This window comes from Macadamia integrifolia, unplaced genomic scaffold, assembly GCF_013358625.1.
Source record: "Macadamia integrifolia cultivar HAES 741 unplaced genomic scaffold, SCU_Mint_v3 scaffold2263, whole genome shotgun sequence".
Classification (NCBI taxonomy): domain Eukaryota; kingdom Viridiplantae; phylum Streptophyta; class Magnoliopsida; order Proteales; family Proteaceae; genus Macadamia; species Macadamia integrifolia.
In genome coordinates this window covers 46,152-60,490 of record NW_024868600.1, presented here as the reverse complement: position 1 = coordinate 60,490, position 14,339 = coordinate 46,152, and the positions used below count along the sequence as shown (strand labels likewise).

Genomic DNA, 14,339 nt, shown 5'->3' with positions numbered 1-14,339 from the left:
AACAGGATCATAGCACTTGTACCCTTTCTGAGTATAGGAATAACCCAAAAAAATGCACTTAGTGGACCAAGGAGATAACTTATTTGTCAGTGCATACAAATTATAAACAAAATAGACACAACCAAAGACATAAGGAGGAACCGAAAAGCTTGGCAAATTAAGGAACATAATAGAAAAAGGAGACCAATCGGAAAGAAATGAGGAAGGCATACAATTAATCAAGTGACAGGCAGTTAAAACCCCATCACACTAAAAAAATTTTGAAACATGCATATATAGCATAATAGCTCGTGCTACCTCGAGAAGATGCTGATTTTTACACTCAGTGTTTGAATTTAAAAATAACTGCAAGCGTATGGATCAGCGTAGCCATGGGTTGAACACAGGATGAAAGCCACTTTATTATTGGCTTCTTCTAATAACGTAAAAATGTACAGATTGATGATTGTGATCTACTTCTACCTATTGCCCTAAAAAAAATGCATCTAAAAGAACGTCCTAACCAGCACAACTAGGGAAATTGGAATTGAAATTGAAATTAAAAATCTAACCATTTACATTTAACTCTAACCATTCATCATCTAGGAATTTAAATACTCAAAGCAAATAAAAAAGAAATAAAAAAAAAAGTAAAAGAAAAGGGCTGAAATAAAATAAATAAAATAAAAATGCAAAGAAAGGGAATAGAGCTAGAGAGAGGCACGTAAGTAGGTTTCTCTATATAGCCTGAGGGATGCACCGTAAATAGTACGAGTATCCCTACTTGACCAGAGAGTAACTCTTACAAGGACTTCTCTAGTTAGCTTTAGGGAAAGGGAGGTAATATAAATGATTAAAGTAAAAGGATGGCTCTATGGATAGAGAGAGGCAAAGCCAAAACATCGTCTAGCCAAGAACCTTGGGAGAAAGGGAAAGCAACAAAGTAAAACTGAAAATTAAAACCCTAAATTAAGAGTGATGGGTAGCAAGAAGAGGGGATGAGAAGACTACTGTAGAAGCCTACCTACCGGAACTTCAATTCTTGAATTAAAAACTTGGTTGATTTGAAATACTATCTGCCCTAAAAACCATATCTGGAATAGACCAAATCTGAAGTTGCTAGGCCTGGAGAAAACAAATCTTGAAGAGAAACTACCCTTGAAAAGAGATACTCCAAGGCTTGGTTCTTGTCACTTAGATCTAAGCCTAGAACTAGAAAATTAAAATTACAACTTGAATAGCATAAACAATAAAATGAAAGACTTGTATTAATTAAATAAAAAAAATTACAAAAGTGCTTGAATCAAAAACAAAGAAGAAGAACTAGAGCGAGAGAGAGAGAGTGCACAACGAAATTGGGGATTAGAAGAAATGACCCCCTCCCCTTTGTTCCGATTTCCTTTTATAGGGAATAGGGGAGAGAGTGTTAGAAATTTAGTTTCCTAATTGAGGTGGAAACTAAATTGGTTAGGGGGATTTTTGAGATCGATGGTGATGAGGTGGAGTATAGGAGAGAAGAGAGAAAAGGAGAGAAAGTAGGGGACAGGGAAAGAGATAACGATTTTTTTGATTTTGTTACACCTGTGCCCTAATCCGGTCTAATTTGAACTATTGTGACAAGCCTTGAATCGGAGATTGAAAGTATGATAGGGTTTTGAGTCATGATTGTGCATTTTTCGAAGGGATAGAAATGACCCCACATGTTTGTGCATTGCGTGCCTATCTAACTGGAGGAGATTCATACCTTCTGATTCTAGATGGTAAGTGACCCGACTCCCCACACTTGATTTCTGACACGCATAAAAAATTATTGAATGGCCTTGAGCATGTCCGAGGGCAGCCACCCATATAAGAGCAGCCATGAGACAGCAAGTTGTCTTGACCACCAGAAATATGCCACCGGAAGCAGCCTGGGCCTTGATCTGGTGCCTATTTTCAGTGGGTTGACGAGCTTCTGTCGGGGTGCCCGTGGTTCTCGTCACTCACATCATAAATGGTTTTGGATGATCCCAAATCATCCTCCACACCTTCCTCATGACATGAGCACTTTACTGACCTTAATGATCGAGTCCTCGTGCCCTAAAATTCATTTTAACTCGATTGGTCCAAAAGGGGTCCAACCCAAACAGACCCTAAGGTCCACTTAAGTTATAAGTTGGGAAATGAATGAATCCTCATTTCCTTTTTTTCTCAACATAGGAGAGGAGAAAAAGCGGAGAGGAAGGAAGAAGAAGAGGAAGAAGAAGAAGGCTGGAGGCTTACCTTGGTCCTGGCTGCTGCCAAGTTATCGGAATCGCTACCGGAGGTAAGTACACTCACTTCCACTACTCTCTCTCATCACTTCGACCTAGAAAAAGCTCAGTATAAATAGAATCTTAGGGTACAAAACATGTTAAGGTCATAGAATGTGTGTTCTACCCTCCTGATGTTGTTGCCGAGCTCGAACCGAGCCCGGTGAGCTCCGACAACATGTTTTGCCAAAAGACCAACTATGGTTTTGATCGTTTGATCGACATATCTCCCAAACGGCTCGGTGGAATTGGGATTTTCTTGGCTTTGAATGAAGCTAGGAACATCCCCTACAAATTTCACGGAACAAATCCTGGCGAACGGGCCCGAGCTAAAAAGCCACAATTTGAGTTGGACCTTTCTGTAATTCCACTGGAAATATGGCACAGGAAACACTATAGCTATTTCTGGTGGGTTGTTTTCAGTCGACATATGAGCCTTATGTGCTCTCTGTCTTCTCCACCGGAAATAGGACTGATATTTTCGATGGAAATGCCCTGTTTCCTGTGGGTGTTTCTGATGACAATACTGTCACTTAGGGATAGTGTCTGTACCCTTTGGGGGTGACCTGTTGATGAGCACATTTACATGTGAAATCGAGGGTAGTAAAACATGCATTTTACATATTTAGAATGGAGCTACCCTGGATTTTACTCTCTTTTTGCAGGTTTTATATTTTCAAGGCCTTAAGGACTATCGGGCGCTATATCTTCAATTTTACACGTAAAGAGGTCCTATTTCTTTTCATGGTTATGAAGAGAACGAAATTCTGAGCAAGATGGACATGTTCAATTAAAAGTACACATTCGTTTGGTCACCCATACAAATGATTATTCTTTTCGGGCCAGAAAAAGAATAATGGATTAGAACTAAACCGAGATGCAGAACCAACCCATTTGCAGTTGTCCCAAAGGTACAAGGAATATTCCAAATGCCAACAAGGATTGATGGACCACATCCTTAAATGATTGAAGATTCGTTTTTGGTAACAACAACTACCTAGTATAGTTGGTGAGCTATGGTGTGCAAAATTTCCTTGTTCACTAAGAGGTCTCAAGTTCGAATCTCATGGTTGTTTTTTTTAGAGAATTTTGTTGAAGATTTCCTGCTTTTTACTCACTTAAAGCACTAAGGGCATGGAGGGGATTTCCACATCAAATTAGAAGCAAGGAAAATCGTGGAAGGGTTCCTGCGCAAGAAGAGAATAAAAAAAGAAGGAAAGAAAAAAAAAGGGAGAAATAAAGATTGTCCAAATCTTCTCTCTCCTCCACATCATCACCAAAAAATTGTCCAAATCACACAAAGTAAGAAGGAAAATCGTCCCTTGGAGGGAGAAAAAGAAGAGAAATAAATTAGAAAAAAAAAGGAAAGAAAATAAGCAAACAAATTATAGGAAATTTCTCAAAGTTTATTTTTCTCTTCTCTCTTCTCTCTTCTCTCTCCTCCACCTTAGCACTTTTGGTCTCAAAAGATCTCACAACCAATTATGGGTTTCTCCCTTTTAGGAAAGAGAAATTTGTTACCCTACCTCCCATTCCCTATAAATACAACTCATGTAAGAGGAGGGGAGATAGTTCATTCTTCTTCTAGTTTTTTTTAGTTGCTCTCTCTTTCTCTTGCTCTCTCTTTAGTTTTAGTTCTTCTTTATCTTTTCTTTAATCACTTTTGTAATAGATTTTTTTTTATTTCAATTAATGCAAACACTCTTTTATTTTTATTCAACCCTTTTATGTTTATGATTTATGCAATTGAGTTGTAATTTTTTAAGTTATAGTTCTAGGCTTAGATCTAGGTGACAAGATCATGAGCCGTGGAGCAATTTTTTTTTCAAGATTTGTTTTCTCTAGTACTAGAAATTTCAGATTTGGTTTATTCCAGATCTGGTTTTTAGTACTGGTAGTGTAATACCCTACTTCTTAGACCCGGTTTAACCATGTAGGACCCGAACCGGAGAGGGTTAAGGCAGGTTCCTTATGGACCATGATGACAAGGGTGACTTTGAACACCGGCTGGCCAGACGAGTCCGAGTCAGTGCCAGAGGAGACGGGTGTACCCAAGCCGTGTACATGCATATATCATAAGGCCACGTACGGATAAAGCAGGTACGTAGCCGTATCTTAAGGCGTATATGTATATTACATCTTATGCCAAGAGTGAGATTCGTGCCAAGAGTCGAATTCTGTCAAAATCCCACTTGTTGGCCAAGTTTTGGCCCTCAGGTGGGCGGTCACAGGTAGGCGCATCCGCCCACCTGAGTGACCCACCCATGTGTCACTAATGATTTTAAGAAGGTATAAATAGCTATCATTATGTTTTTTTTTTTCTTTTTTTCTCATTTATGACACTCGGGCGTTTGGTGAGAAGAGTAAAGAGGAGAGAGAAAAGAAGGGAAAGAAGAAGAAAAGGGAAGGAAGAGGAAGAAGAAATGGATTTCAGCAGTGCCGAGGTTTGATCTTCCCATTCCGACATCGGAAGAGTGATCTCCAATACGAGATCTACATTTAGAGGTGAGCAAAGGCTAGGTTCCTTAAACTTTCACCATACCCAAATGAAACCCTTGATTTTGGTAGAGTTTCTTGAGGTCTCGTAAATCCCCCTTGAGATGATGAATCTAAGGTTTAATAGATGGTTTATGTGTTTATTTTGAAGGATTTGAAGAAGTGTTTTCACAGTTGGAGGAGCATTGGTGATTTGAAGGGATTTTGGGGTCTTTGAACGAGTTCTTGAGCAAAGAAGGTAAGATGGCTTCCATTCCTTAAATCTAACCTAGATCTAGGTTAGAACCATCTTATGAGACCATGAATGTGTGGAGAATGGATTTGGAAAAGTCCCATTTGATTCCCTAAAGGTTGGGAAAGGTTTGGAGAAAAATGGAATTTTCCCGCCAAGACCGGTGGGCCAAATGGCCCGCCTGAGAGGGCAGGCCCTCAGGGCTAACCGGTAGGCCGATCGGTAGGCCAACTTACCTGTCGGTCCTAGCAGGACCCTCAGGGCCAATCAGCGGGCCCAACTAGCTGGCCGACCTGCCCGCCGATCATGACCAGTGGGTCTGACTGGTGGGTCAAGACAGGTGGGCTGTCCGACCCACCTGAGAGACTCCCAACATGATTTCTATGTCCGAATGGATCCAAAACGGATGTGCGACGTTCTTTTGGGATTCTAAACATGATTTTATCACCAAATCTTGTTAGTTTTGACCCTAAGGTGGTGAAATGCTAACCCCATTCACTCATGATAGGTTTACCAAATCTTACGCTTCTCGCACCGGATCTCACCTGTACCAGGTGTGAGTCTTTGTACACTACAGGTAAGTGGAGAGAGGACGTTTGGCCTTATGTTAAGGCTTGTTTGGCATTCATTTAATTATATCAGACTAGTCATGTCATCATGCGAATTCTGTGTAACTTAGCCATCCTCATATTATTATGACTTGTGTGTTGTGTTTATTTTCTTAATGTCAAATGATGATGTGAATATGTGATGAATGATGAAATCATTGTGCATAATGCATTAATAGACTAGATGCCATAGTTGGCTTGGAAATGAGTGCATTGGTGGCCCGTGGAATGGGACGCAGAGGCACTATGTAATCGTACTATGTCATATAGGAGCATGCGGTGTAGGATTATCATCTTCCCGTGCTACGACCCTTCCCAACAGGGGTTGAGGTGTTGGGTTACCATTTGGGGGGAAGCAGTGGTCACGGTTGTAGGGTCACTGTGGCGGTTAAACATACGCCTGGCTGGTCATTAGGATAGTCGGCAACCCCGGTGGTATATTCAAGAGGACCAATCGTACTGCTTTTAAATTACTGGAGTCAGCACCTTTATTTTCTGTCATTTACTTTATGTTGAGAGCCGGTGGTCGGCATGTTTTACTTTTTCGAGTACTCACGATGGGCCTTCTCCAACAGCCCTATGGGCGTATCGCGGGATGGAGTTCGCGGCTCATACCCAGAGTATACCGCACTGTGGTTGTAGTAGCACTAAACCAAGGACTTAGTAATGTTTTTTAGGTGGATGTGATTTAAAATGAATTACATAGCATATAGTGCATATGGTTGTGATTTGTTGTATGGACTGCTGTGTGGTCCTTCTTTTCACTTACTGAGCTAGTGAGCTCATCCCACGTGTGCACCTCTTTTAGATGATTTTCTAGGTCATCAACCTGAAGAGCACGGGTTGGGCCCCACAGTTGAATTCCTTAAAGAGGATTGGTGGGTCCCCGAGGAATTAGAGCATGGCACGGATTGCTCGTGCGAGGGCTGTGCTGTGGGACCGCAGTTTTGATACCGAGCAGAGCTTTACTTTTGATACCGAGCTGAGCTTTACCTTTTGATACCGAGCTGAGCTTTACCTTTTGATACCGAGCTGAGCTCTACTTTTGATATCGAGCTGAGCTGTACCCTTTGTGTTTTTGATGATCCCTTTTGTGTACTTGATATGTAAATTGTATTCTTTTGTGTAAATATCATGCCTGCGGGCCCACGTGTACTTAACTATGTATTACAATTTGGGTATCAAGTATATCAGATGATCCTGGCAGGTTTGGGTTAACCGGTGTTAACCCGGTCACCGGTCCGGTTCTGTGCGAACGGGGTGTGACAGCTAGTATCTCAAATCGATCAAGTTTTCAGTTCGAGGGTTGAAGTTCAAGTAAGTAGGCTCCTTCAGTAGTCTTCTCTCCCCCTCTCATTCCCTCTTCTGACTACCCTTTCTTTCTTAATTTAGGATTTTAATTTCAGTCATTACATTATTGCTATCCCTTTCCCCCAAGGTTCATGGCTGGTGTATGTGTTGGCTTTGCCCCTCCTAGCCATAGAACCATCATTTTATTGTTTTTATTTTGATTGCCTCCCTTTCCCTAAAGCCAAGTAGAGTAACCCTTGTAAGAGTGACTCTCTGGTCAAGTAGGAAGCTCATATTATGATGCATCCCTCGGGCTAAGTAGAGAAACCTACTTGTGAGTCTCTCTCTAGCTTTATCCCCTTTCTTTTACTTTATTTTTATTTCAGCATTTTTTGTCCTTTATTTTTTTTTTTTAATTGCGTAGGTTGTTTATTTTCAGTTATTTATTTATTTAATTTTAATTGCGTGGCTTGCGTCTTTAAATTCTTAGATGACGAAGGGTTAGGACGTTATTTTAGATACATATGTTTAGGACAGTAATTAGAATTAGATCACAACCATTAATTGGTTCACTTTCGCATTATTAAAAGAAATAAAAAAAAAATAAAGTGGCTGCTCTCCCTATGTTCGACCCATAGCTACATTGATCCGTACGCTTGCGGTTACATTTTAAATCTCAAACAAGTTTTTGGTGCCGTTGCCGAGGAGACAGTTCCATGTTATATTTCGCTTTCTTTTGGTTAATCGGAGTGTTTTGTTTGCTTTGTTTTGTTTTTCCTTTTCTTTTATTGAATTCCTGAGAAGAACAACTTGCAATAATAGTTGTATCGGTGGAGGTCGCCATGCCTCATAGTATAATAAAGACAGGTTTCGCCCTGTAGCAGTACCTCAGGAATTGACTTGAGCAACCCCGGATCCCTGCCTGTAAGCTCCCAAAAAGCCAAAAAAAAATAAAAAATCATTAAAAAAAAAAGTTTTGCTATCCATTCTTTTGTGCTTGTCTTACTTTAGTTGTGGGTAGTTTTCTATTGCATGAGTGTTAAGTGGGTACATAATACTAAGAATCGGTTAGAAAGAAGAGATCCAACAAGTAGTGACCATATACGTTTGCTCTCTTTAAAACCCTTCAATATGGGAGACCAACAACAAAACCCTTCACCTAAATCTTTAAAAGATAGGTTCTACCCTGCTAGAACAGCCCAACCTTCCTGCATAGTTCTACCACAAGCCCAGGGTAATAATTTTGAACTCAAATCTCAATACATCACTATGTTGCCCCACTTCCATGGGTTGACCTCGGAGGATGCATACCTATTTCTAAGGAGAATTTAAAGAGGTATGTGTTCTAATTAAGATCCAACAGCTTTCTGATGATGTTGTTAAGCTTAGGTTTATCACTTTTGCATTGAAAGACCAAGCTAAGAAGTGGTTGTATGGATTACCCACAAATTCCATAACCTCATGGGAACAGTTCACAGTTATCTTCCTTAAGAAGTTTTTCCCAACTCACAAGACCAATAAGCTTAGAAGTGATATCCTTCAGTTTAGGCAAAAGCCTAGTGAGTCATTTTCCAAACTTATGGAGAGATTCAAGGATCTACTCCAAGAATGCCCTCACTATGGCCTAGACCTATAGCATTTATATCAAATAATTTATGAGGGTATTGATTACCCAACTAAACAAATGATAGAGTCTATGTGCCCTGAGGGATTCACATCCTTTATAGATGAAGGAAAGGCATGGGAATTCTTACTTGACTTAGCTGACAAAACCCATGAGTAGGAATCCACCCAAGAGAGTGAAAGAACCATAGGAGGGAAAGGATATTTTGTGGATGGGATGGTAACGAAGGAAGCACATTTGGATAGCCTAATCAAGAGGATTGAGGCTATTTTTCTTAGAGAGCCATCATCAGTCAATTTGGTTAAGATTTGTGCTTGGTGCCAGTCCCCTGGACATGTCATAGAAGAATGCCCCAACACCTCTAGGGGCACTTCTAATGATAGTATTAATGCCTTATACCAGAATAATCTATATAGTAACACCTACAATCCAGGATGGAGAAATCACCCAAATTTCTCTTGGAATCAGAGCAACCAAGCAGTGCCTTCCAATTTTCATAATCAAGGTCAACCTAGACCCCAAAAGCCTCCCTTTGCACAACAATCTTTTTTCCAAAATACTTTTCCTAGGTCAAATGCAGGACCTCAGGCTAGTTTTCCTAGGGCCCCTCTCCTATCATCTTATCAGCAACCCCTTGGGTTTACCAATACTGGAGAGGCAAGTAGAATAAGTGACTTGGAAAAAAATATGGCCCTCCTCATGACAAGCCATCAAAATATTACGAGAAAACTTACCCAAGTTGTCTCAATTATGCGTGAGAGGGAGAATGGAACTTTACCCAGTCAACCAGAGCCTAACCCTAGGCATCATCAGCCTGTTAGTTCACAAACATCAACTAATGCACCACTGAATATAGTACAAAGTCAGACCCAACAAGGGCCCTTTAACCAATGTAATGTTGTTTATGCCCTTAGGAGTAGTAGAGAGTACCAATAGAGCGTTCCTAAATCTTCCTCATCTATTACTCCTGTTAACTCTCCTTCAGTTGAGGACACAAGAGTGCCTCTTGTTCCAGGTTCGTCTGATGAACCTAAAGATTTTTCTGAAACTAAAGATGATTTGGTTGAGGAAACCAAAAATGATTCTTCTCGACAGGGGCAGATCCCTAACAGTCCTTATGTTCATCCTGTCCCATTTCCTAATCGTTTGGTAAACAAAAGGAAGACTACTTCCATAGACAAAATTTTAGAAGTCTTCAAAAAGATAGAAGTGAACATCCCTCTTTTGGATGCCATATCCCAGATTCCCGCCTATGCAAAGGTACTGAAATATTTGTGTACTTACAAACGTATCACTAGTGTGCCCAAAAAGGCATTCTTGGCAGGTAACATTAGTTCCATAATTACTCAGCCTATAGCAGCCAAGTATAACGATCCAAGGATCCCTACCATAGCTTATGTCATAGGCAACACCTACATTGAGCATGCCTTACTTGACCTTGGTGCAAGTGTGAATCTTTTACCTTACCATGTGTACAAGCAACTTGGATTGGGAGAATTGAAAGCCACTAGAACTACTCTTCAGTTGGCAGATAGGTCTGTTAAAATTCCTAAAGGGATGGTTGAGGATGTCTTACTAAAGGTGGAGAAATTTATTTTCCCTGTTGATTTTATTATGTTAGATACTAAGCCCTTCTCAACCAAGGATGAGATCCCAATAATTTTAGGAAGACCATTCTTGGCTACCAGTAATGCATTAATCAATTGCCAGAATGGTTTCCTAAGATTATCTTTTGGTAACCAAACTGTTGAGTTTAACATGTTTAGAATTGGCAAGCAACCACATATAGAAGAAGAGATCAATATGCTTGAGGATTTTCTGTATTTTTTTGATGATTTAGTTACCAACTTTGATATTGATTTTGATTCAGAATTCTATGAGTGTATGAATGAGTTGGATGATGACAGTGAAATTTTTTTTTCTGAAGTCTTGAGTCTTCACACACTTGTGGAGCCCTTAGGACCCCTTTCCAATTCCATTCCCAAACCTTCCATAGTTGAGCCCCCTAAGATAGATCTTAAGGAGTTGCCATCTAATTTGAGGTATGCTTTCCTAGGGCCTAACCAGACTCTTCCTGTAATAATTTCTTCAAATTTGACTTCTAGCCAGGAAGAGGAGTTACTTAAAGTGTTAAAAGATAATAAGGAAGCCCTAGGTTGGACCATGGCTGATATCAAGGGTATAAGCCCTTCCATTGTGCAACATCATATACATCTTATGGAGGATTCCAAACCATCCACGGAACCCAAAGAAGAGCTAACCCAATGATGATGGAAGCCAATAAGAAAGAGATCTTAAAGTGCTTGGATCACGGAATAATTTATCCTATTTCTGACAGCCAATGGGTAAGCCCAGTTCACATAGTGCCTAAGAAGTCCGATGTGACTGTAGTTCCTAATGCCAATAATGAGTTGATCCCTACCCATGTCCAAACAGAATGGCGTGTGTGCATTGACTACAGGAAACTTAATGTGGCAACCTGGAAGGACCACTCCCCATTGCCATTCATTGATCAGATGTTAGAGAGGTTAGCTGGACATGAATACTGTTGTTTTCTTGATGGATATTCTGGCTATAACCAAATCCCAATTGCTTTAGAGGACCAACATAAGACCACTTTTACATGCCCATATGGAACATTTGCTTACAGTCGTATGCCCTTTGGGTTTTGCAATGCCGCTGCTACGTTCAACCGATGCATGATGAGCATCTTTTCTGAAATGGTCGAAAAATTCTTAGAAGTATTTATGGATGACTTTTCAATTCATGGGAATTCCTATTCTGAATGTCTTCATCATCTTTCCTAGTTTTGAAAATGTGCATATCTAAGAATTTGGTTTTGAATTGGGAGAAATGCCATTTTATGATTAAATCTAGTATTGTTTTAGGCCATATAATATCCAAGGAGGGAATTAAGGTAGATAGAGCCAAAGTGGATTTAATTGATAATTTACCACCTCCTCAATCTGTTAAGGATGTCTAGTCTTTTCTAAGGCATGCAGGCTTCTATAGAAGGTTTATTAAAAACTTTAGTCAGTTAGCCCGATCTCTCACTTCATTACTTGCCAAAGATCAAACTTTTGAGTTTTCTAAAGAGTGCCTAGAATCCTTCAAACAACTTAAGAAGGAGTTGACCAATGCACCCATTGTTCAACCACCTGTTTGGACTGAACCTTTTGAACTGATGTGTGATGCTTCAGATTTTTCTATAGGAGCAGTTTTGGGTCAAAGGATTAATAAGTTGCCCACTGTCATTTACTATGCTAGTAGGACCTTAAATGATGCACAACTCAATTATAAAACCACTAAAAAAGAATTTTTAGCTGTTGTGTTTGCATTAGAAAAGTTTCGGTCTTACTTAGTTGGTTCACATGTGGTGGTGTATGCTGATCATTCTACTCTCAGATACCTAGTTCAGAAGAAGAATGCCAAAGTCCATCTCATTAGATGGGTTTTACTTTTGCAAGAGTTTGATTTAGAAATTAGGGATAAGAAAGGAGTTGAAAACCTAGTTGCAGACCATTTATCCCGGCTTCCAAATTCCTTAACTGTCGATTCTCCAGTCAACGAGAACTTTTCAGATAAACAATTATTTACAATGTCCAGTGAACCATGGTTTGCTGACATTGTCAACTTCTTAGTTTCAAGTGTGACTCTGGATAATTGGTCCACCCAAGATAAGTATAGGTTTCATTCCCAAGTTAAGCACTTTTTCTGGGATGATCCTTATTTGTTTAAGATATGTCCAGATCAGATTATCCGACGATGTGTTCCTGATCATGAGCAACATTCTATCCTCTCTTTTTGTCATGATCATGCATGTGGTGGACACTTTGGACCTAAGAAGACTACCGCAAAGGTTCTCCAATGCGGATTTTATTGGCCCACTCTTTTTAGAGATGCTTTTGATTTTTGCAAGGCTTGTCCCGCCTGCCAGTCTTTTGGTCATATCAATAAGAGGAACATGATGCCACTCAACCCTATTTTAGTAGTTGAGATCTTTGATGTATGGGGCATCGATTTTATGGGACCATTCCCTAATTCCTTTGGGAATTTGTACATACTTTTAGCCGTTGATTATGTTTCTAAATGGATAGAGGCCATACCTTGTAAATCTAATGACCACAAAGTGGTGGTCCAGTTTCTCAAAGAGAATATTTTTTCCCGCTTTGGGGCACCACGTGCAATAATTAGTGATAGGGGTACCCATTTTTTTAATCGGCCTTTTGAGGCCTTAATAAAAAAGTATGGGATCACCCATATGTTATCATCTACCCCTTATCACCCCCAAACTAGTGGCCAAGTGGAGGTGTCTAATAGGCAGATCAAACAAATCTTGGAAAAAACTGTTAATCCCAACCGTAAGGATTGGTCCCTTAGGCTCATTGATGCCTTGTGTGCCCATCAGACTGCATTCAAGACCGACCTAGGTCAGTCTCCCTACCGTTTGGTGTATGGGAAAGCTTGTCACTTACCAGTTGAGTTGGAGCATAAGGCCTTTTGGGCCATCAAGAAGCTCAACTTTGATTTGTCTGATGTGGGAATTCACCGTAGGCTCCAACTATTTGAGTTGGAGGAACTTAGGAATGATGCCTATGAAAGTTCTAGGATTTACAAGGAAAAGACCAAAGCTTTCCATGATAAGCACATTCTGCTCAAATCTTTTACAATTGTGATAAGGTCTTATTGTACAACTCTCGATTGTATCTTTTTCCTGGTAAACTTCGATCCCGATGGGATGGCCTGTTTATTATCCATAATGTACATTCTCATGGGGTTGTGGAGATTTTGAATCCAGGAACAGGGGTAATTTCAAAGATTAATGGTCAGCATTTGAAACCGTTCCTTGAGTTTCCTAATACTCGTAGTGAAGAAGTCATGGATCTCCATGAACCTCTTTACACTGATGACTAACTTTTAATCAAGTATGACCCCCTTGCATTGTCTTTGCTTTTAATTCTTTCCATGCATTGAGGACATTGCATGACTTAAGTGTGGGGAAGGGAAACCAGTTTTTGTTTTTTTCACTTTGTTTTGTTTGTTTTTCTTTTTATTTTTGAGCTTGCTAAGGATGAAGTCCTACTTTGGCTTTTGGCTAATGATCAGACCATTCGGTTGCTTGATGTATTAAAATAAAAGTTTTGATTAAGGTACCCATTTTGAACGTATAAAAACCCTATTGAGAAGAAAGAAACAAGCTTGTGTCTTGAGATGGGACTTTCTTTTGAAAAATAAGAGACCCCTGTTTTATGGTGATGGACCATATGTAAGTCTGTGGGTTCCTTGTACTTTTGATTTGGAGTTGAGACCTTCTTTTTAATTTGGTATGGGTTGACAAATGCACAATTTTAAATGAAATGTGAAATGTGGTATAAAGAAGAATAAGAGTTGATTCCCTTGGAACTAGACAAGGCATTGCACCTTAGGAAGCGTGGTGTCTTGATTGAAATTCCTTGGGAGAAAACTTCTGAAGAAATTCTAGCATCATTGTCTTTGTGGGCATATGCAAAAAGTGAAGCTACATAGTAACTTGGGTGTCTGGTGTTTGCTCCACCATGTCATTCAGGCCAAAAGTAGTGGAGTAGAATAGAGTTTAAGTGAAAAAAAAAGGAGAAAAAATGTGCAAATGTCATTAATGTTTGGTAACATGTTTGGTCAAAAACACTTCAACACCTTAGTCATTGGTTCCCTATTTCTTCACAAGTGGTTTTGCCTTAAGATAAGGATGTTTTGGAAGAGATGACGTGAGTTCCAAATTAAGAAATATGCTAGTGCCTGGAATTGATAAAGGGTAATAAAAGTTCAAGTGTGGGGGTCCC

The 14,339-nt window shown here is 39.8% G+C and overlaps 1 non-coding gene across 1 annotated transcript; it reads right to left on the bottom strand.

The window, feature by feature from the left end:
* Nucleotides 1-8,415: 8,415 nt before the first annotated feature.
* Nucleotides 8,416-8,522, bottom strand: LOC122066142. The gene has a single exon (XR_006136254.1). It is a non-coding gene; the product is annotated as a small nucleolar RNA R71 (small nucleolar RNA).
* Nucleotides 8,523-14,339: the final 5,817 nt, after the last annotated feature.